At 37.7% G+C, this 23,714-nt stretch overlaps 1 non-coding gene across 1 annotated transcript; it reads left to right on the top strand.

The window, feature by feature from the left end:
* The first annotated feature begins 11,008 nt into the window (after positions 1-11,008).
* LOC141662709 (small nucleolar RNA R71) lies at positions 11,009-11,115 on the top strand. The gene has a single exon (XR_012550809.1). It is a non-coding gene; the product is annotated as a small nucleolar RNA R71 (small nucleolar RNA).
* Positions 11,116-23,714: the final 12,599 nt, after the last annotated feature.

Here is a 23,714-nt window from a genome sequence, read left to right as displayed (position 1 = left end):
ATTATGTAATCTGTATATATACTGATATATACATGATTTATGTTTGTTCTAATTATGAGAATCATATTAGATACGGATTCTGAATTGGCTGCTGCAGATTTGCTGAAATCTGGGTCTAGTGTCCGATTTATGCAAACGAATACCCTATTCGATAGGTAAATGAACGTCTGAACAAAACTGATAGTTGAAGCTATCAACGACTCGTCTGTAAGGCATTTGATGTCCTTTACTGCCCGTAAACAGTGATTCTTGTTTTTCTGATTTGATTCTGATTTTTCTGATTTTTGTCATTTTTTTTATGATTAGATCATGGATAATATGATATGTTAAGATCAGATTATGTGTTTGAACATGCTTTTATGTGTTGTATGAGCATGGTGGATGGTTATGGCATTTCGACCTTAGTGTGATGGTTTTGGTTTTAAATACGACTTGCATGTCATCAATCTTTGTAATCATAAATCTTGAATGTAACTCGAGTTATTCTTGTGAGTTCATTAGATTAGTTTTACTTTCAATCTTGTAATGTAATTGAAGACTCGAGAAGGTTATCCAATGGAGGTGATACAAAGAAGAAGACGAGACATACAAGGAGTCTAAACAAAGAAGAAGATGAGGCATACAAGAAGTCTAAATAAAGAAGAAGACTTATGTAATAAGTAGTTGTATTTATTTCCATCACCATATTAGATTGACCTTGATCTTTATCATGAGCTTGATAAAGATCACATAGGATGGGGCCATAACCAAACACATTTACTTTATTGCACTTTACATATTGATGTATGAATTTTGTATAAAATAGTTAATGATGCATGCTTTAATTAGATCAATCATGCATGAATGTATGTATTAGATACGTCACCCATGCCATGCCTAAACAAGATAAAATTTGTAAGACTCAAGATTTTAAAATTTACAAACGATTATGAGATTCTCGTGTTTATAAAACACGGAATGAAATACGAATCTTCTTTATTTCCGACATGGGGTAATTTTGTCAACAACGGGTTCATAGAACTTGTAAGGCTGTGGGTTTTAAGCGAGACCGATGTGACACATCCACTACCTAGAAATCAAACCATTGATGAGTATTGATTTAAAGTATTTTATTCAAGGAAAAATTGGGAATCTCTTTATGATGGGATCATGATCGTTATAATACTAACAAAACCCTAATGTTTATATTAAGTTATTTAGATGCCTTCCAATATGTCCAACGCGTTAACCCCTAGATCGATAAGGAGTGGGTTCGCCAGAGCGAAGTACTCCCATCTATCGTGGGATGGCGTGTTAAAGTATATGATACTTTTAGACCTTTGGGTTTTAACTTAACTAAGTTACCACAATAGGATTGTGAACTTAGAGGTATAGAGTTTGGTGAGATTTATTGGATAAATAAGAATAAATGTTATTCCACTAAACTATCCAAGAGTTATATAGTTGATATAATTGACAAATGTTGTCTACCTTATTGAATCATGTTTTAGGAGTAAAGGCAAAGCTGAACTAAAACATTGTGAAAATTTGGATCTTGGCTCACTAGAAAGTATATAGAAGATACTCTTTCCGAATTAAAAGTTAGGGCTATTAATTTGATAAAATAGTGGGATATATATATTTTGAATATATATGAATAATCACTTGAACATAATTTAATAATCATATGTAAACTAATTTATCTTATGCATTTTACACAATGTAGATATCAAATGGCAATCAATTCAAACAACTTTTCTGTGCGATCAGTCCTTGAGAAGGACAAGCTGACAGGAACAAACTTCCTTGACTGGCAGAGGAACTTGAGGATTGTCCTCAAACAAGAGCGCAAGCTCTATGTCATAGATATCCCTCGCCCTGCACCTCTCACTGAAGAAGCATCCTGTGCTCAACATAATGTTTATCAGAAACATATCGATGATGACACGGATGTTCAATGTCTCATGTTAGCGACCATGAGTGCTGAACTTCATAAACAACATGAGAATATGGATTCTTATGATATGATTGAGCACCTTAAATGTATGTTTGAAGGACAGGCTCATCAGGAGAGGTTTGATACTTTCAAATCGTTGCATGCATTTAAGCAGGGAGAACGTGATCTGGTTGGACCGCATGTTCTAAGGATGATTGGGTATATTGAGTAGCTTACCAAGTTGGGTGCCCCGATTGTTGTAGAGCACCAGATTGACCAAATTTTGCAATCTTTAAACAATAGTTATTCTCAATTTGTGATGAATTACAATATGAATGAGATAGATAAGAACCCCACCGAACTGTTGGCTATGTTGAAAACTGTTGAGACCAACGTTCAAAAGACATCCCCTGCTCCCATGTTGATGGTGAATAAGGGGAAGGCCAAAGGAAAGGGTAAATGGAAAGGCAAGAGGAAGATGGGTTCTAAATCGAATGCCAATCCGAAACCTGATCCGACCAAGGATTTGAAGCCTAAAGGTGGTGTTCCAAAGGTTGGTGATTGTCACTATTGCAAAAAACCAGGTCATTGGAAGAGGAACTGACATGATTATTTGGAGGATTTGAAGAAGAAGAAGGCTGTTGTTACTGCTTCTGATTCAGTTGTTTATGTTATTGAAGTCAATTTGTCTACTTGTACATCTTAGGTATTAGATACTGGATGTGGTTCTCACATTTATATAAATATGCAGGAACTGCAAGGAAGTATGACATTGGCGAAGGGAGAAGTCGACCTACGAGTTGGCAATAGAGCAAAGGTTGCTGCTTTAGCTGTAGGGACTTATCGTTTATCGTTGCCCACTGGGCTTGTTTTAGAACTAGATAACTGTTTTTACGTGCCTGCGATCTGCAGAAACATTATTTCGGTTTCTTGTTTGGATAAGAAAGGTTTTTCGTTTTTGATTCAGAACAATAGTTGTTCCTTTTTAATTCAATAATGTTACCTACGGGATTGCACGTTTGTTTAATGGTTTATATGTTCTTGATATAGATACTCCTGTCTATAACATAAATAATGATAATAAACGTATTAAGATGAAAGACTCAAATCAAACATACCTTTGGCATTATCGTTTAGGTTACATAAATGAGAAACACATTTCCAAATTACATAAAGATGGTTACTTAGATAAGTTTGATTTTGAATCATACGAAGAATACAAATCTTGTCTCATTGGCAAAATGGCTAAAGCTCCTTTTACCGAACAAGGTGAAAGGGCCACCGAACGATTAGGACTTATACATAGTGATGTATGTGGTCCAATGCGTACGATGGCAATAGGTGGCTTTTACTACTTCATTACTTTTACTGATGATTTCAGTAGATATGGATATATGTATCTTTTGAAGAACAAATCTGATTCTTTTGAAAAGTTCAAAGAATACAAGGCTGAAGTGGAAAAGCAAACAGGGGAAAGTATAAAAGTTCTACGATCAGATCGTGGAGGAGAATACTTAAGCCTCGAGTTTAAAGGTTTCTTGAAGGAGTGTGGTATCGTATCACAACTTACTCCTCCTGGAACGCCTCAATGGAATGGAGTTTCTGAGCGGAGAAATTGTACCTTGTTGGACATGGTGCGATCAATGATGAGTCTAGCAGATCTTCCAATAAGTTTCTGGGGTTATGCTCTAGAAACGGCTGCATATACACTAAACCGAGTTCCAACTAAATCAGTTCAAAAGACTCCATATGAGATATGGACTGAGAAATGTCACAGCATGTCTTTTATGAAAGTATGGGGATGCGAAGCGTTTGTGAAACGCTTGGTGTCTGACAAGCTGGGACCAAAATCGGATAAATGTTATTTTGTGGGATATCGTGAAGAAACTAAAGGGTATAGTTTCTATAATCCTGCCGAGAACAAAGTGTTTGTTGCTCGAACCGCTGTATTTCTTGAAAGAGAGTTACTTTCAAAGAAAATTAGTGGGAGGGCTATAGATCTCGATGAAGATCGAGTTGTACAAAATAATATTGAACCGGAGTTGGAAAATGGGCAGGAAATACATCAAGATGTTCCTGCTCCGGAAACACAGGTTGTTTGTAGATCTAGTAGGGCTCGTCATGAGCAAGAGAGATATTATGGATTTCTCTTGACTCAAGATGATGATGTAATGCTCATATATAATGATGAGCCTCTAACCTACCAAGATGCTATGAACAGTCCAGACTCCAAGAGATGGCTAGTGGCCATGAAATGCGAAATAGAATCCATGTATCAAAATAAAGTATGGACTTTAGTTGATCCACCTGAAGGGGTAAAACCTATAGGGTGCAAGTGGGTTTTCAAGAAGAAAACTGACATGGATGGTAAAGTACAAACCTATAAAGCGCGACTGGTGGCAAAAGGTTTCAAACAAGTTCATGGTATAGACTATGATGAGACCTTTTCACCAGTTGCTATGGTCAAGTCCATCAAGATTTTGCTAGCAATAGCTGCTTACTACGACTATGAGATTTGGCAAATGGATGTCAAAACCGCTTTCTTAAATGGGAGCCTTGAAGAGGATGTATACATGATACAACCTGAGGGTTTTGTCGATCCCAAGTTTGCTAAGATGGTATGTAAGTTGCTTCGATCTATTTATGGATTGAAGCAAGCCTCAAGGAGATGGAATCGTCATTTTGATGAAACAGTCAAAGAATTTGGCTTTATTTAAAATGAAGATGAACCATGTGTTTACAAGAAGGTTAGTGAGAGCCACGTGGCATTCCTAGTACTATATATAGATGACATATTACTAATAGGGAATGACATACCTTCTCTACAGGCTGTTAAAGACTTGGTTGGGAAATAATTTCTCGATGAAAGACTTAGGTGATGCTACCTATATATTAGGGATCAAGATCTATAAAGATAGATCAAGGAAATTAATCAGCCTAAGTCAGAGTACATACATTGACAAAGTATTACATCGTTTCGGGATGCAAGAGGCAACAAAGAGGATATGTCCCAATGTCTCATGGGATATTGATCTCAAAAGACAACTGCCCTAAATCATTAGATGATAAGGGCCGTATGAGCAAAGTTCTATATGCTTCGGCAATTGGATCTATAATGTATGCGATGATATATACTCGACCTGATATTTCGTATACCTTGAGCATGACGAGCAGATACCGGTCTAATCCTGGTGAGGGTCACTGGACAACAGTCAAGAATATTCTTAAGTATTTGAAAAGGACTAAAGATTCATTCTTGGTGTATGTAGGAGATATACATATATGTAAAGTGCATACTGATGATAATGTTGCAAACCCACTGACTAAGGCTTTGTCACAGCAAAAGCATGAAGGTCATACTAGTTCCATGGGTATTAGATATCTGGGTGATTGGCTCTAGTGTAAGTGGGAGATTGTTAGTGTTTGTGCCCTAGAGAAAACACTATTATGTTTATATTATGAAACATTTGGATTATTAATTCTGATTATATGGATTATTCTTTAGTAATTTATTATATCTTTATTTTCTGCGATAAGATGTTAGATTAATAAATGTCCTTGCAATATGATATGTAATTTTATATCTCTAAGTACGTGACTTAGAAATGAGATTATGAGAATAGTGTCGATATTCCTAAAGATCCCTAGTCGATTATTATTATTAAGGGACAATAATAATGCATTAAGACTAGTGTGAATGTTGACTGATGATCACATCTCATTGATCATAGGTATAGTGATACTAAAGTCAAAACACAGGCACATGTATTATATACATGGTGCTGGAAGACCCAATGTGAGATTCTACATGTCTGTTGTGTCATAAGTAATTCTAACAGTGATAATGATGTATTGGTCCTTAGACTTGAAATCATTATATTTCTATATGAGAATTAATATACTTTGGTTGCATTAAAAGTTACCTTTGACCGGGTGATGATAAAAGTGTATATTGGGTATATTATGAATCATTTGAGAAATATGAATGATCTAGAAAGGATTTAACCCTCCTATTTTAGGAGTGATAATATTGGCCTCTTGTTTGAGTTAGACTATGAAATGCATGGCCATGCTCAAATGTTGATTTGATGTTATAGTCTACTCATCGATCAAGGAAACCTGGATTAAATTATGAAGAGGATGACACATAACATGCCTCGAGTTTAATCTATAATATATGGTTAAAAGGATTATAGTACATTGTACATTATACACAAAAGGTTTAATCGATCACCGATTTAATTATTATTACACGCAAGTATATGCGTTCGCAAGTAGTATAAGATATAAATCAGATTTGTTCCCACAAAGACTCTTTTTAGTTAACTTAAGATTATGCACCTATGCAACAATGGTATGGCTATTGTTCAATGCTAAGACAAATAACAGATTGAGTTTTGATTAACTAAGAGATTATACTAATTAACATTAACTAAGAATAAACGTGATTGAATTAAATATATGAGATAAACATGGGATTCCAACTTCGTTACTACTTCATTTAAAGTCATTGTTCTTAACCTTAGCATGCAATGGTGATGACAACTAATAAGATAACACGGAACTGGTAAACGCCAACTTTCGTTGTACGAATACCCTACTATCAGATATCCACAAAAGAGATAGAAGCTGAATAGACACCAATTATGTTAAGATCCTATATATCTATAGAATTTGACAACATAAAGGTTTAATGAACAAGTTATCTATCGTGATTACATAGGGTAAGTAATATGGTTAAGATTACCTAAGAATCATGCATAACCAATACATGAATCTATGCTAGCATGGCAAGTTCTAAACCTCTATATTCACAGTCGCTTCAATAGAGATTAACACGCTATCTTATATGTTAGTTATGCACATAAGACGAATAAGCACAACCAATACTAGGATATCAATCAATCACCACACACCAAGATATTGAAATAATTTAACTATAGAAATACATAAGTAAATTCGTTAGAACCCCACGATAACGATTAGTTCATAACCGAACTCATCGTCACCATGGGTTCCAATGAAAACATGATATAAAACAATATAAGAGTACTAGGGTTCAAAAACAAATCGAAAACAAGCATCCAAAGTATCAACTATATTGAAGAATACAAAAGTCTTCTTATTTGTAGTCGTCTCGTGCTCTCTAGGTCTTCTTATTGCTCTCCCCTTGCTCCTTCTTGTTAAAAACATCTTTTTACTGATATATATATATATATATATATATAGGCTCCAGGATGACCAGGACCCTCAAAATCTTTAACTTCGACTAAAATCAGGATTCTGGTGCAGAAATAGGGTGGGGTGGCCGCGCTCAAATCAGCGCGGGTGCGCTGGTTTTTTTGGCAGAAAGGCGAGGTGGCCGCACTGGTTTTGGGGGCGGTCGCTCCTGACTTCTGGATTTTTCTGCTGATTCTTGTTTTGGCTGTATCTTGAGTTCTGCTCGTCAGAATTAGGCGATTCAACTGCCCACGCGAAGCTAACGAGATTCTCTATAACTTAAGAATGGAATAGGCGTCCAAAACTTATCTCTTTTCAGAATATTTCCTTGAAAAACTCCTTTCTTCATTTAACTGATGCCTAAAATGCAATAACACAAAAATATATCAAAAATACCAATAACTTGAGTCCAAAACACCAACTTAAGCTTGTAATGAAGCGTTCCAAGTAGATATAAAATCCACTTATCACACCCCCAAACTTGAATTGATGCTTGTCCTCAAGCATAAACAGACTCAAAAATTACAAAATAAAACTAATACATGAATGCAACTAAATGATAATGCAATCGATACCCTCAGAATAACCATGACCAACCAACAAGCGATTGCCTCTAAGAATGCAATGACTTAAAACAGAGTTCGAATAAACCCCACAAACCAACTCACAACCCAGAATTGTGCGTGTGCGGATGCTTGAAAAATATACTCTCAAAACTAGATCAATAACCATAACTTATATATCATCAAAATGATCACCAGTTTATAAACAGAATAGATGTTAAACGCATAATAACTCACAATACCTCCTTCCTACTAGAGTTATACAAGGATTCACACTATTATTGAACACATAACAAAGATGCTTATTTGACGGTGAATGAATGAGGTCCCACAAGACTTATACAATAATACCCATGTAGCGAGCATTAGGTTAGCGGATCCCAGACTATCAAAGCCTTAGGTCACTAGGCACAAAGTCCCCTAGAACTTAGTAACTCGAGTATTAAAGAGCTCATTCTTGATCAATTATGCATAAATTCATACTTTTTTTTTCTTTTGCTCTTTTTTTATGAATTTCTGAATGAGTGCATTTCACCCCATTTCATTCAACCCTAGAATACTCATAAAATATGAGCCGGCTACTAGCCATTTGATGCCTAGCCTTATTTCACAACTAGCAATGAAATCCTGCTTTTCTCTAGTTTTAAAAATCAATGTCCTAAGTCATTACGAGAATAGCAAAAATTCTAAATATAACCAAGTGATTAAATTCAACAAATAAACAAGTATGATCATGATCTAGATCAAAAGCAACCTATAAGACTTGTGAATTTTTTTTCTGGCATGCAAATCAATTCATTAGGACTTAAACAACCCTCTATTCGTCATCACCACACTCCAATTTAACATCAACTTATCAATCAGAAACAACTCAACCTAAGGGATCATGTTATATGTATGTACATGCAATTAAATGAAATCACATAAAAAAATATCATATATGAACAATCATGCAAAAAATATAAATGAGTTACAACTAAACATGCAACATGAATCTATATGAATCTATATGGACACACACAAACTAATACTTACATTATCACCCCCAAACTTAATATTTTTAATGTCCTCATTAAAGGTAATAATAAGGATTTCAGGCATACCTAGTTAGCGGGAGGATCACCCTCTTCGGGTGAAGGATCAGGTGGCCAATCAACCTCGACACCAGAGTCTCGGAAAATAGTACCGAGAGTGTGTGTCGGTGGAAGTCATGCATGGCCTCAATACGCCGAATCAACCTTCTATAATGCGCATCACCAAGACCAAACCTGTCAACTGTCTCTGGTGCACGAGAGGGACCCTCTATAAGCACGGGCTGAACCGGCCAGTCACCCTTTAGATTATCATAGATATATTTCAACCCCTTGTCAGGGGGTGCACCTGCAAATACATAACTCAAGTGATCTGGTAGTGGGTTGAGTTCAAATGTGGGAGCTTCTTCAATCGACGGTTCGAGACGCTCCTGAGAAATTTTCAGCTCTGCTAACCCAAGAGAATCGAATGGCATATCCAACTTCCTCTTCCACGAAGGTGCATTCAAAACCTGCAGTTGCTCTGCTCCTTTTTCATCTTCAAAAACTGATTCCCTTATTAAGGCTCTTTATAAGGTATCTGACTTTGGCAATTGATCAAGCTCCGAATTCACGACAGAGTCGACCCACTCTACTTTAAAGCACTGCTCTTTATCTTTGGATAACTTTATTGCTTTGAACACACTAAAAGTGACCTTCTGATCTTGAACCTTTATCGTAAGCTCTCATTTTTGCATATCATTCATAGTTTGGCCTATAGCCAAAAATGGTCTTCCAAGGATGATGGAAATCTTTTTATCTTCCTTGAAATCAAGAATTACAAAGTCAGCAGGGAAGATGAGTTTATCCACCTTAGCTAAGACATCCTCCACTATTCCTCGCGGATAAGCGATGGAACGATCAGCCAACTACAAAGACATGTTCAAAGGTTTTGGATCAGGTAGTCCAAGTTTCTTGAATACTGACAAGGGCATCAGATTGATTCTAGCTTCCAAGTCATACAAACACTTGTCGAATGACAGATTGCCAATGCTGCAAGGTATCGTGAAGCTTCCTGGATCTTTAAGCTTAGGAGGTAGTTTCTGTTGCAGCACAGCACTGCAATCTTCCGTTAGAGCAACGGTTTCCAACTCCTCAAGGTTTAATTTCCGTGATAGAATACCCTTCATGAACTTAGCATAGCTCGACATCTGTTCTAGAGCTTCAACAAAAGGTATGTTGATATGCAGCTTCTTGAAAACTTCCAAAAACTTGGCAAATTGTTTGTCAAACTTATGCTTTTGAAGCCTTTTAGGATATGGCGGAGGTGGGTAGACCTGTTTATCCCCTGTATTACCCTCAGGAGGATTGCTTTCAACAACTTTCTTCTTCGGTTCCACCTCGGCATCCTTCTGCACAACTTTTTCAGCTCAATCTCATTTTCTGGATTTGGCAAAGGTGTAGACACCTGCATTCTGGACAAAATTTTCAGACTCTTTGTCTTGCTGAATTTGGCGGCTTGCGACCTTTTCGGATCTCAAGGTGATGGCGTTCACCTATTCGTTAACTTCCCTCTAGCATGGATTGGCTTCTGTATCACTAGAAAGCGTTCCAGGTAGTCGATTCAATAAGGCGTTAACAATTTGCCCTATTTGGTTCTCCAGAGTCTTGATAGAAACAGCCTGGCTTTGGTATATAAGAGCCTGGTTTTTGTACATAAGCCACAACTCCTCCAATTCAGATTTTTCATTCAAAGATTGACCTACACCATGAGTTTGTTATTGAAGTTGGAGTTGTTGTCTTGGTGCCAATTGATGCTGAAAACTAGGAGGATTGAATTGCTTGTTTCCAAACTGCTGGAACGGCTGTTGCATCGCATTCTGATTGTTGCTCCAGCTGAAGTTAGGATGATACCAGTTGTCAGGATGATAAGTGTCTGGAACTGGTTGCTGCGATCTCTGAAAGTTGCTCACAAATTGAGCTGATACAATAGATATATCGCATTGCTCCATCGCATGTGAACCTGCAAACAACTCACAACACTGGTTATCTGATTAACACCATACTTAGCCAGAGAATCGATAGCCGTAGCTGTATCCACTTCCAGAACTCCTTCTACCTTGCCCAGTGGTAATTTATGGGTTGGATACTGAGATTCATTAGCAGCCATCAGTTCAATTAGACCAAAAGCTTCCTCATAGCTTTTTGCCCATAATAGTCCGCTTGATGCTGCATCAAGTATGGGTCTAGACTGTGCTCCCAAACCATTATAAAAACAATTGATGATCATCCAATCAGGCATTCCATGATGAGGACACTTCCTAAGCATCTCTTTGTAGCGCTCCCAAGCTTCACATAGAATTTCTCCCGATTGCTGCGCAAATTGAGTAAGAGCATTCCTGAGTGCAGCTGTCTTCGCCATAGGGAAAAATTTAGTAAGAAAATTTTGAGCAAGATCCTCCCAAGTATTGATAGAACCTGCTGGTAGAGAATGCAACCAGAACTTAGCCTTATCCCTCAAAGAGAATGGGAAAGCCTCAGCTTTATAGCATCTTCAAAAACACTGTTGAACTTGAAAGTGTCACAAATATTGATGATGTAATATCCGGGATATATCGTGTAATTATTTTTTCAATTAAATAATTATTATGTGTGTTCAGTATCTATTCTGTGAGTTAATTGTTAAAGTGTTATATGTACTTGGTTATTCAAAAATAATATTAATTGAGTATTTTAATTTTTATATGTCCAAAATAAAATATAGATAATTGTCATATCTTTCTAATTATTTTTATGTTGGTTTATGGATTTATAAGAATCATCTAAAATTTCTAAAATCTTTTTCCGGGTAATTAAAATCTATTTTATAAAAACGGGAACCAACCGACGTCAACCGTTGTTACGTTTTTGGAACCCGAAACTCTTTCGAGAACTCCTTCCTAACCTAATTGTAATATTCCGAGCATTTTCCATGTTTCGACTTTTTCGATCCGGCGTACGGTTTTCCTGCGCGGGTCCCGGCGCAACATTTTCGATACAATATTCGTTTCGGTAAATGAATAAAACCCGTATTTTTTATAAACGGGAGCTTTTTATTAAACTATCACAATTATCACTTCGTAATACGTGTAACCAGGCGCTGAGACCAAGACCGCAGTACAAATTGTACTGATTTGGATAATTATCCCGAAAACCGATACCGTTTGGATCAGTTTTTACAAATAAACATACCGTTTTATATCCGGAATGATCCAACGGGATACTAATTTTCTGTAATTATAAATAGCCTTTTTCCGTATTTTATTTCGTATCAAAATCAATTGCAGACAGATAATTATATAATATTCAGAGAAAAACCCTAATTTCCTAAAACTGTTCTAAGAATCAAACAAGCATTTGGAGGTGTTATTGAATTCGGTTTGGAAAGCTCGAGTAACCAATCTGAAGGTCTTGAAGAGCTCTACCAGATTCTGTAATCCATACACCTGCAGAAATCAAGAAGAGGCAAGACGTAGGAAAGGGAAACAGATAGTTGAGGAGTAAGACGCTTGTGATTGGAAGCGAGTGCAGTGTAGTAAGCTAATATCAGACAAGTATTTCGAACTTTCTCGAAATATTGTAATACGTGATAGTCTTGTTGATATTGCAAGTGCTTTGAAGCACTGAAACCTAAACCCTGATTCCAGTTATTATTCTTGAGCCATGAACCTTATTCTTTCTAGACCATTGATTGTTGTATACCTAAACACAAATCTCAAGTATACGATACTACTCCACAAATACATGTAAACAAAATCCCAAACACTGAACTGAATTACTTGTACATTCAATCATTGTATCCTATGCTTTGAAAGCCCAAATCTTTGAAACCCTGAAATGTTGATTCCTTTGTTATCCAATTCTTTCATTACCCAGCATCCAAGCTTTTAAATTGCCATATTGATCCTTACAAGGATTGAAACCCTTTCATTGTTAAACATTTATTGTTGTTAATGATTTCGGTTATTGTTTATTATTGCATATTCTGTTATTATGTTAGAATTGGATTGTTTTTATAAAATTGTGGACCAGATTCGTGGTCAGACCATATAATGGTCAAGTTAGGCCAATGTATGCCTTGGATCCAGTAGTTAGAGCAATGTTGTGTGCCTTGCTCGGGGTTAGTGCGTGACTGATCAGCAGCCTAACCTTGGTTTTTAAATTAAAAGTATAATATCCAATTCTAAATCATAATCCATTGTTCACTTGATATCATAATCATATTCACCTGATGATCATTATTCTCAGTTTTGTCGTTGTGACTTGCTGAGCTAGTTAGCTCATTTGTGCGATGTTGTTTATATTCTTTCCAGTTAAAAAGGAACCAGTTGGTAGCGAGGATCCCCAGTCCAGCGCGAGAGCTAGGGGTTCAGGTTGAGAAAGCTGAGCTAGTAGGCTTCTTTTGGGATAATTTAAGTTTGTAAAAGTTTGTAATAATGTTTAATACTCAGTTTGAGTTTGAAATAGTTGGGATTTGAACGGTTTGTAATATATTAGTGTGTGTGGCTTGTGTGCATACTTTAACCTGTTGCGGTCTGTGGTGGTTGGTAAGTAGGGTCACTGCATATATTATTATTATCTTTATTATTGTTATAAGCAGGTTATAATTAAGGTGTGTGTGTGGACCCCAAACTTCTGACCCGGGTTTGGAGGGCGCCACAGGTTTGGTATCAGAGCTACAGGTTATAAGTCACTGACACAAGCCTAGGTTGACGGGAATGGGTAGAGGGATATGATTAGAAGTAAGGTATAGGATAATAGAACGTCGAGAGGTTGAGTGTTATGGTTTAACCGGTATTAGTATAGTTTGTGTCGTGGTACGAGATTCTTATATTACGATATGATTTCAGATAGCAGAGATGACCGACTCTTTTATTCCCGTATCAGCTGATCACTCATAGCCTTCAGTCGGAGCACCAGCATCGGATCCACGTCCTGTTATTCCACCAGCATTGGCTATTCTACCTCCACCGGTGTTGCAGCCCGTACCATTGCAGGCCATTCCACCTCCAGGCATGAGGCCACCTGTCAGAGGACCTCCACCTGCTTATTCAGGCTTTACTAGTCATTCAGTCACAGGAGTACCTTTCAAGTTCTCTTCCTATCCTGTCCCATATCATCAGTTTGAGGCTTGCCTTATGGAGCAGCGATTCCTACAGGGTCAGATCCAGGAATTATTGCATATCATGCGTACCAGAGAGATGGGGAGTGGTGAGAGGCGACTTAGGGAGAGGCTCTAGGCTTTTCGTAGAGCAGCTGCTGTGAGGATTGCTGAGGCTACACATGAGGACATCACCCCTGATTTCCTAGTGGAGTGGGCTAAGTGGGTTCTAGAGGAGCTTGAGGAGATAGGAGGTCTAGATTTGCCATGAGTTAGAGATTCTGAGATGGAGATGCTGAGCAGTGTTGTTATGATTATGTAGTGTGTACAGTAGTGTGTAGTGTGTATCAGTAGACTTTTGAGTTGTATTTATAGACTAGCGATGCTGACTAGTGAGTAGGTGGTTGTACCCTTTTTGCTTTTACTTTCGAAGCGTCTTTACGCTTGCACTACCTAAAAGTTTTGATCTATATATCAGTACCTTTTTCCTTTCCAACACTGTCATTTACTTTATTGCACCTGTTTTACTTTACCTTATTTATTGCACCAGTATACCCTGTGATACCATGTACCCTGTTTTCCATAACTGTTTATATTATGTAAAGAAGCATGCAATTTACTTAGTTACAACTGTTTTCAAAAAAGATATTCCTATTTTACAAAACTTTTCTTTTATACAAATATTTGATTTAAAATCTAAATAAATTGATTGATTCTTTACAGAAAATGCCTCCCAGAAGAAATACCCGCACCAACACCCAGAATGAAGAAACCAATAACAACAACAATAACAACCAAGATGATACAAACCAGAATGTGAACCCAGGACCCATGGACCCAGCAATAGCCCAGATTCTTCAAATCTTGGCCCAACAAACAGTTCACCTGGCACACCAACAGCAGAGAAAGACCAATCCCCAGGTAACTTTCAAAACTTTTCAGGTAGTAAACCCACCAGAATTCAAGGGTTCCTTAGAGCCAATTAAAGCAAATGTGTGGTTAAAGGAAATAGAGAAGGCATTTTCCTTGGTAAAAGTGAAAGAGGAGCAGAAGGTTGAATTTGCAAGTTACTATCTGAAGAATGAGGCCACCTATTGGTGGGAGATGGTGAAGACATTGGAAAGCACAGATGTTATTACTTGGGAAAGGTTTAAGGAATTGTTTTTAGAAAAGTATTTTCCTCAGTTTGTTCAGGATCAAATGGAGCTGAAGTTTTTAGAATTAAAGCAAGGGAACATGTCGGTAACAGATTATGAGGGGAAGTTTGAGGAATTGTCAAGGTATGTGTCGTCGTATGTTGATACTGATAGAAAGAAAGCTAAGAGATTCCAGCAAGGCTTGAAGCCATGGATCAGAGGGAAGGTAGCTATTTTTGAATTGGATACCTATGACGGGGTTGTACAGAAGGCTATGATCGCAGAGACAGAGAGTGAGATGTTCCAGAAAGATAAGGAAAGCAAGAAAAGGAAAGTTGAGGGAAGTGAGGGTCAGTCACAAACAGGGAAGTTTCTAAATTTTAAGAAGGGCAAGTTTCAGCCAGGGAAAATTTTTAATTTCAGGAGACAAAATACAGGAGACGGAGGCCAGGGCAATCGTCCAGCTAATGTGAATCAGCCGAATCAGTTGAGATTAACTTTTCCAGATTGTCAAGTATGTGGAAAAAAGCATGGAGGAGTTTGTAACAAGTTTAATGTGGTATGTTTTAAATGCATCCAGAAAGGGCACTACTCGAGGGAGTGCCGAAATCAGCCAGCAAGAGAGCCAGCAAATAAGGATCAACCTATCCGAAATCCAGCAGTGAAGGTTCCAGCCATTGGATTTACATGCTTCAAATGTGGAAAGCCAGGACATATGGCCAGGGATTGCAAGACACCAGCCCCAGTCAGTAATGCATTAAGAATTATGGGATCTACCCCCACAGTGAATGAGACTCCGAGGGCTAGAGTTTTTGACATGTCGGTGAAGGATGCGATCCAGGATACGGATGTCGTGGCAGGTACGCTTAATGTGAATTCTTTATATGCCAAAGTGTTAATAGATTCGGGAGCAACTCGATCGTTTGTTTCACAAGATTTTGTTAGTAAGTTAAATTGTCCAGTTGGGTATTTAAATGAAATAATGACTGTGGAATTAGCAAATCAAGAACGTGTAACTGTTAACCAAGTTTGTGGGAATTGTGAGATTGAGATTTCTGGTAGTAAGTTTTGTGTAGATTTGATACCGTTTAAGTTAGGAGAATTTGACGTTATATTAGGGATGGATTGGTTATCTAAGCATGATGCTCAAATAGATTGTCGAAATAAGAAAGTAATGGTGAAAATGTCAGACGAAAGAATAGTAACGTTCAAGGGACAGAAGCAGGTAAAGAAGTTCTTAACGATGATTCAAGCCAAGAAGTTACTACGACAAGGATGTGAGCATTTCGTAGCATATGTGATCGACAGAAGTCAGGAGCCAGCAAAACTTGAAGATATTCCAGTTGTGAAGGAATTTTCAGACGTGTTTCCCGATGAATTACCAGGACTTCCTCCAAATAGAGAAATTGAATTTGCAATCGACTTAGCACCTGGAACCGAACCAGTATCCAAGGCCCCGTATAGACTGCGCCCGTTGAGATGAAAGAGTTAGCAAAGCAATTACAAGAGTTGTTAGAGAAAGGAGTAATCAGACCCAGCGTATCCCCGTGGGGTGCACCGGTATTATTTATCAAGAAGAAGGATGGAAGCATGAGACTGTGCATCGACTATAGGGAGCTCAACAAGTTGACAATCAAGAATAAGTATCCGTTACCCAGAATTGATGATTTGTTTGACCAATTGAAGGGAGCCAAGTATTTCTCCAAAATCGATTTAAGATTGGGATATCATCAACTGAAGATCAAACCAGAAGATATACCAAAGACAGCTTTCAGAACAAGGTATGGGCATTATGAATTTCTAGTAATGTCTTTTGGATTGACCAACGCCCCAGCAGCGTTTATGGACCTGATGAACAGAATTTTCAAGGAATATTTAGACAAGTTCGTTATAGTATTTATAGACGATATTTTGATCTATTCAAAGACGGAGGAGGATCATGCAGAACATTTAAGGACAGCTTTGGAGATTTTAAGGAAAAAGAAGTTATATGCTAAATTGTCGAAGTGTGAGTTTTGGCTACAGGAAGTTCAGTTCTTAGGACTTATAGTCAGTAATGAAGGGATCAAAGTGGACCCGACAAAGATTTAGGCAATTACGAATTGGGAAAGACCGAGAACACCCACTGAGGTAAGAAGTTTCTTGGGATTGACAGGATATTATCGACGATTCGTTCAGAATTTCTCAAGAATTGCAACACCATTGACAAAGCTTACACGAAAGAATGAAAAGTTTATATGGAATGACAAGTGCGAAGAAAGTTTTCAGGAATTGAAGTGGAGATTAATCACGGCACCTGTTTTGTCACTTCCAGACGATCAAGGGAATTTCGTAATTTATAGCGATGCTTCTTACAAAGGATTAGGATGTGTTCTTATGCAGCACGACAAGGTAATTGCGTATGCGTCAAGGCAATTGAAACCACATGAACAAAAGTACCCTACTCATGATTTGGAGTTAGCAGCTATAGTTTTCGCTTTGAAGATTTGGAGACATTATTTGTATGGAGAAAAGTGTGAGATTTTCACGGATCACAAAAGTTTGAAATATATATTTACCCAGAAGGAACTTAATATGAGACAAAGGAGATGGTTAGAATTGATCAAGGATTATGATTGCTCGATTAATTATCATCCCGGTAAGGCGAACGTTGTAGCAGATGCGTTAAGTCGGAAGGAAAGGTTAAATGTGTTATCCGTACCTGAAGAGATATATAAAGAATTTCAAAAAATTGGAATTGGAGATTAGAATTTGCAAGCCTGAGGAAGCAAAAGTGTATAGTATGATTTTCCAACTGGAGTTATTGGTGAAAATAAAGAAATGCCAGAAAGAGGTAATGGATCAAGATATAAACAGTTTGGTAGGTGAGGAATTATGCACGCAACAAGATGATCAAGGTATTCTTAGGTTTTCTTCAAGAATTTGGATTCCACCAGTAACGGAGCTGAAAAATGAAATTTTATAAGAGGCACATAGTTCAAGATATTCCATCCATCCAGGGAGTACCAAAATGTACAGAGATTTAAAGAAGAATTATTGGTGGCCAGATATGAAGAGGGAAATTATGGAATGGGTTAGCAAATGCTATACCTGTCAGAGAGTTAAAGCAGAGCATCAGAGACCAAGCGGATTGCTACAGCCATTGGAGATTCCAGAGTGGAAGTGGGAACATATTACCATGGATTTCATAGTTGGATTACCAAGGACAAGGGCTAATCATGATGCCATTTGGGTTATAGTAGATAGACTTACCAAGTCAGCTCATTTTCTGCCTATAAATGAAAGATTTTCGCTCGACAAGTTAGTTCATATGTACTTGAAATAGATCGTAGTTCGTCATGGAGTTCCAGTGTCTATCGTATCTGATAGAGATCCAAGGTTTAATTCAAGATTCTGGAAGAGTTTTCAAGAATGTTTGGGAACAAGATTGAATATGAGTACGGCCTATCACCCCCAAATGGATGGCCAAAGTGAAAGAACGATCCAGACAATCGAGGACATGCTACGTGTTTGTGCTATTGATTTCAAAGGAAGTTGGGACGAGCATTTACCCCTGGTAGAGTTTGCTTATAACAACAGTTATCACGCCAGCATTGGGATGCTACCTTATGAAGCCCTTTATGGACGCAAATGTAGATCTCCAGTATATTGGGACGAAGTAGGAGAACGCAAAATACTCGGACCCGAATTGGTACAGCAGACAAAGGAAGTTGTTGAAATTATCCAGAAAAGATTAATAGCCGCACAAGATCGTCAAAGGAAATATGCAGACCAGTCAAGAAAAGACATGGAATTTGAAGAAGGAAGCTTGGTATTATTGAAAGTATCACCGTGGAAAGGACTAACGAGGTTTGGGAAGAAAGGGAAGCTAAACCCAAGATATGTCGGACCTTTTGAAATCCTAAAGCGTATTGGCAAAGTAGCTTACGAATTGGCGTTACCTCCGCACATGGAGCACATTCACAATGTTTTTCACATATCAATGTTTAAGAAATATAATCCAGACTCCAGGCATGTAATAGAATATGAGCCAATAGAGCTTCAAGCAGATTTGTCATATATAGAGAGCCCGGTAGAAGTTCTAGAAGAGAGAGAAAAAGTATTGAGAAATAAAGTGGTAAAGTTAGTAAGAGTATTATGGAGAAACCCAAAGGTTGAAGAGTCAACCTGGGAGTTAGAAAGTGATATGAGAGAAAAGTACCCTCATTTGTTTTCTTAGGAGATTCTGAGGACAGAATCATTTTAAGGGGGGAAGGATGTAATATCCGGGATATATCGTGTAATTATTTTTGCTATTAAATAATTATTATGTGTGTTCAGTATCTATTCTGTGAGTTAATTGTTAAAGTGTTATCTGTACTTGGTTATTCAAAAATAATATTAATTGAGTATTTTAATTTTTATATGTCCAAAATAAAATATAGATAATTGTCATATCTTCCTAATTATTTTCATGTTGGTTTATGGATTTATAAGAATTATCTGAAATTTCTAAAATCTTTTTCCGGGTAATTAAAATCTATTTTATAAAAACGGGAACCAACCGACGTCAACCGTTGTTACGATTTGGAATCCGAAACTCTTTCGAGAACTCCTTCCTAACCTAATTGTAATATTCCGAGCATTTTCCATGTTTCGACTTTTTCGATCCGGCGTACGGTTTGTCCTGCGCGGGTCCTCGCGTAACATTTTCGATAAAATTTTCGTTTCAGTAAATCAATAAAACCCGTATTTTCGATAAACGGGAGCTTTTTATTAAACTATCACAATTATCACTTCGTAATACGTGTAACCAGGCGCTGAGACCAAGACCGCAGTACAAATTGTACTGATTTGGATAATTATCCCGAAAACCGATACCGTTTGGATCAGTTTTTACAAATAAACGTACCGTTTTATATCCGGAATGATCCAACGGGATACTAATTTTCCGTAATTATAAATAGCCTTTTTCCTTATTTTATTTCGTATCAAAATTAATTGCAGACAGATAATTATATAATTTTCAGAGAAAAACCCTAATTTCCTAAAACTGTTCTAAGAATCAAACAAGCATTTGGAGGTGTTATTGAATTCGGTTTGGAAAGCTCGAGTAACCAATCTGAAGGTCTTGAAGAGCTCTACCAGATTCTGTAATCCATACACCTGCAGAAATCAAGAAGAGGCAAGACGTAGGAAAGGGAAACAGATAGTTGAGGAGTAAGACACTTGTGATTGGAAGGGAGTGCAGTGTAGTAAGCTAATATCAGGCAAGTATTCCGAACTTTCTCTAAATATTGTAATACGTGATAGTCTTGTTGATATTGCAAGTGCTTTGAAGCACTGAAACCTAAACCCTGATTCCAGTTATTGTTCTTGAGCCATGAACCTTATTCTTTCTAGACCATTGATTGTTGTATACCTAAACACAAATCTCAAGTATACGATACTACTCCACAAATACATGTAAACAAAATCCCAAACACTGAACTGAATTACTTGTACATTCAATCATTGTATCCTATGCTTTGAAAGCCCAAATCTTTGAAACCCTGAAATGTTGATTCCATTGTTATCCAATTCTTTCATTACCCAGCATCCAAGCTTTTAAATTGCCTTATTGATCCTTACAAGGATTGAAACCCTTTCATTGTTAAACATTTATTGTTGTTAATGATTTCGGTTATTGTTTATTATTGCATATTCTGTTATTATGTTAGAATTGGATTGTTTTTATAAAATTGTGGACCAGATTCGTGGTCAGACCATATAATGGTCAAGTTAGGCCAATGTGTGCCTTGGATCCAATAGTTAGAGCAATGCTGTGTGCCTTGCTCGGGGTTAGTGCGTGACTGATCAGCAGCCTAACCTTGGTTTTTAAATTAAAAGTATAATATCCAATTCTAAATCATAATCCATTGTTCACTTGATATCATAATCATATTCACCTGATGATCATTATTCTCCGTTTTGTCATTGTGACTTGCTGAGCTAGTTAGCTCATTTGTGCGATGTTGTTTATATTCTTTCCAGTTAAAAAGGAACCAGTTTGTAGCGAGGATCCCCAGTCCAGCGCGAGAGCTAGGGGTTCAGGTTGAGAAAGCTGAGCTAGTAGGCTTCTTTTGGGATAATTTAAGTTTGTAGAAGTCTGTAATAATGTTTAATACTCAGTTTGAGTTTGAAATAGTTGGGATTTGAACGGTTTGTAATATATTAGTGTGTGTGGCTTGTGTGCATACTTTAACCTGTTGCGGTCCGTGGTGGTTGGTAAGTAGGGTCACTGCATATATTATTATTATCTTTATTATTGTTATAAGCAGGTTATAATTAAGGTGTGTGTGTGGACCCCAAACTTCTGATCCGGGTTTGGAGGGCGCCACAGGTTTGGTATCAGAGCTACAGGTTATAAGTCACTGACACAAGCCTAGGTTGACGGGAATGGGTAGAGGGATAGGATTAGAAGTAAGGTATAGGATGATAGAACATCGAGAGGTTGAGTGTTATGGTATAACCGGTATTAGTATAGTTTGCGTCGTGGTACGAGATTCTTATATTACGATATGATTTCAGATAGCAGAGATGGCCGACTCTTTTATTCCCGTATGAGCTGATCACTCAAAGCCTTCAGTTGGAGCACCAGCATCGGATCCACGTCCTGTTATTCCACCAGCATTGGCTATTCTACCTCCACCGGTGTTGCAGCCCGTACCATTGCAGGCCATTCCACCTTCAGGCATGAGGCCACCTTTCAGAGGACCCCCACCTGCTGATTCAGGCTTTACTAGTCATTCAGTCACAGGAGTACCTTTCCAAATCTCTTCCTATCCTGTCCCATATCATCAGTTTGAGGCTTGCCTTATGGAGCAGCGATTCCTACAGGGTCAGATCCAGGAATTATTGCATATCATGCGTACCAGAGAGATGGGGAGTGGTGAGAGGCGACTTAGGGAGAGGCTCCAGGCGTTTCGTAGAGCAGCTGCTGTGAGGATTGCTGAGGCTACATATGAGGACATCACCCCTGATTTCCTAGTGGAGTGGGCTAAGTGGGTTCTAGAGGATTGCAAGCATTGCAAGTTCTAAACCTCTATATTCACAGTCGCTTCAATAGAGATTAACACGCTATCTTATATATTAGCTATGCACATAAGACAAATAAGCACAACCAATACTAGGATATCAATCAATCACCACACACCAAGATATTGAAACAATTTAACTATAGAAATCCATATGTAAATCCGTTAGAAACCCACGATAACGATTAGTTCATAACCGAACTCATCGTCACCATGGGTTCCAATGAAAACATGATATAAAACAATATAAGAGTACTAGGGTTCAAAAATAAATCGAAAACAAGCATCCAAAGTATCAACTATATTAAAGAATATAAAAGTCCTCTTCTTTGTAGCCGTTTCGTGCTCTCTAGGTCTTCTTATTGCTCTCCCCTCGCCCCTTCTTGTTAAAAACATCTTTTTATTGATATATATATAGGCTCCAGGATGACCAGGAATCTCAAAATCTTCAATTTCGACTAAAATCAGGATTCTGGTGCAGAAACAGGGCGGGGCGGCTGCGCTCAAATCAGCGCGGACATGCTGGTTTTTTGGCAGAAAGGCGGGGCGGCCGCGCTGGTTTTGGGGGTGGCCACGTCTGACTTCTGGATTTTTCTGCTAATTCTTCTTTTTACCGTATCTTGAGTTCTACTCGTCAGAATTAGGCGACTCAACTGCCCACGCGAAGTTAACGAGATTGTCTACAACTTAAAAATGGTCTAGGATTCCAATTCTTAGCTCTTTTCAGCATATTTCCTTAAAAAGCTCCTTTCTTCATTTAACTGATGCCTGAAATGCAATAACACAAAAACATATCAAAAATGCCAACAACTTGAGTCCAAAACACCAATTTAAGCTTGTAATGAAGCGTTCCAAGTAGATATAAAATTCACTTATCGGTGGGTTGGAAGACATGGGCTTCATGGAGATATTTATACGTGGGAGAGAGCTAGGGGCACGAAAAGATGGATTCAAGAGAGGCTGGGTAGATGATTGGCTACGAAAAATGGTGTGAGATGTTTCCAACTGCAGAGGTGCAGGTTCTTGAAGTATCCACGTCTGATCATCTGCCTTTTTTTCTTACCGTTTAATCCACAAGTATATGTTCAAAAAAGAAACAGATTTCGGTTTGAAAATATATGGATTAAGAAGAGTGAGTGCAGAAGTATTATCGAATCATGTCGGAACGTAGGAGATACTACTGATATTCTGAGTAAAATGCTGCGATGTTGTGCTAAATTGGAAGAGTGAGGGGGGAAGCTTAGTTAAGGATATGAAACTAAAATTGGAAAAATATAGAGCTGATATGAGAAAGTTTAGAACTAGAAGAGATGAAGTTAGGATTGTACAATATGAAGAGGAAAAATGGCATTGTTTAAGATTACTGGAAAAGAAAGAAATATTTTGGTGACAAAGGGCTAAACAATTTTGGCTCTGTGATGGTTATAAAGATACCAGGTTTTTTCATAAGTATGCCTTGTCAAGAAATGAACATAATTAAATTAAAAAATTGAAAGATGATAATGGTGAATGGAAGGAAACAGAGGAGATTCAGGGACTTATTACGGAATACTTTGATAACATCTTTTGCACATCAGGGATGGATGAAGGATTATCAAGCAAAATCATGTTTAAGCAATTAACGGAGGACCAAAAACAAAAACTTGTCAGGCCAGTAAGTGATGAGGAGGTCTAA

Source organism: Apium graveolens, chromosome 5 (genome assembly GCF_009905375.1).
Source record: "Apium graveolens cultivar Ventura chromosome 5, ASM990537v1, whole genome shotgun sequence".
Lineage (NCBI taxonomy): Eukaryota > Viridiplantae > Streptophyta > Magnoliopsida > Apiales > Apiaceae > Apium > Apium graveolens.
Note: the sequence above shows the minus strand (reverse complement) of the source record. Positions and strands in the feature narration are given on the sequence as shown.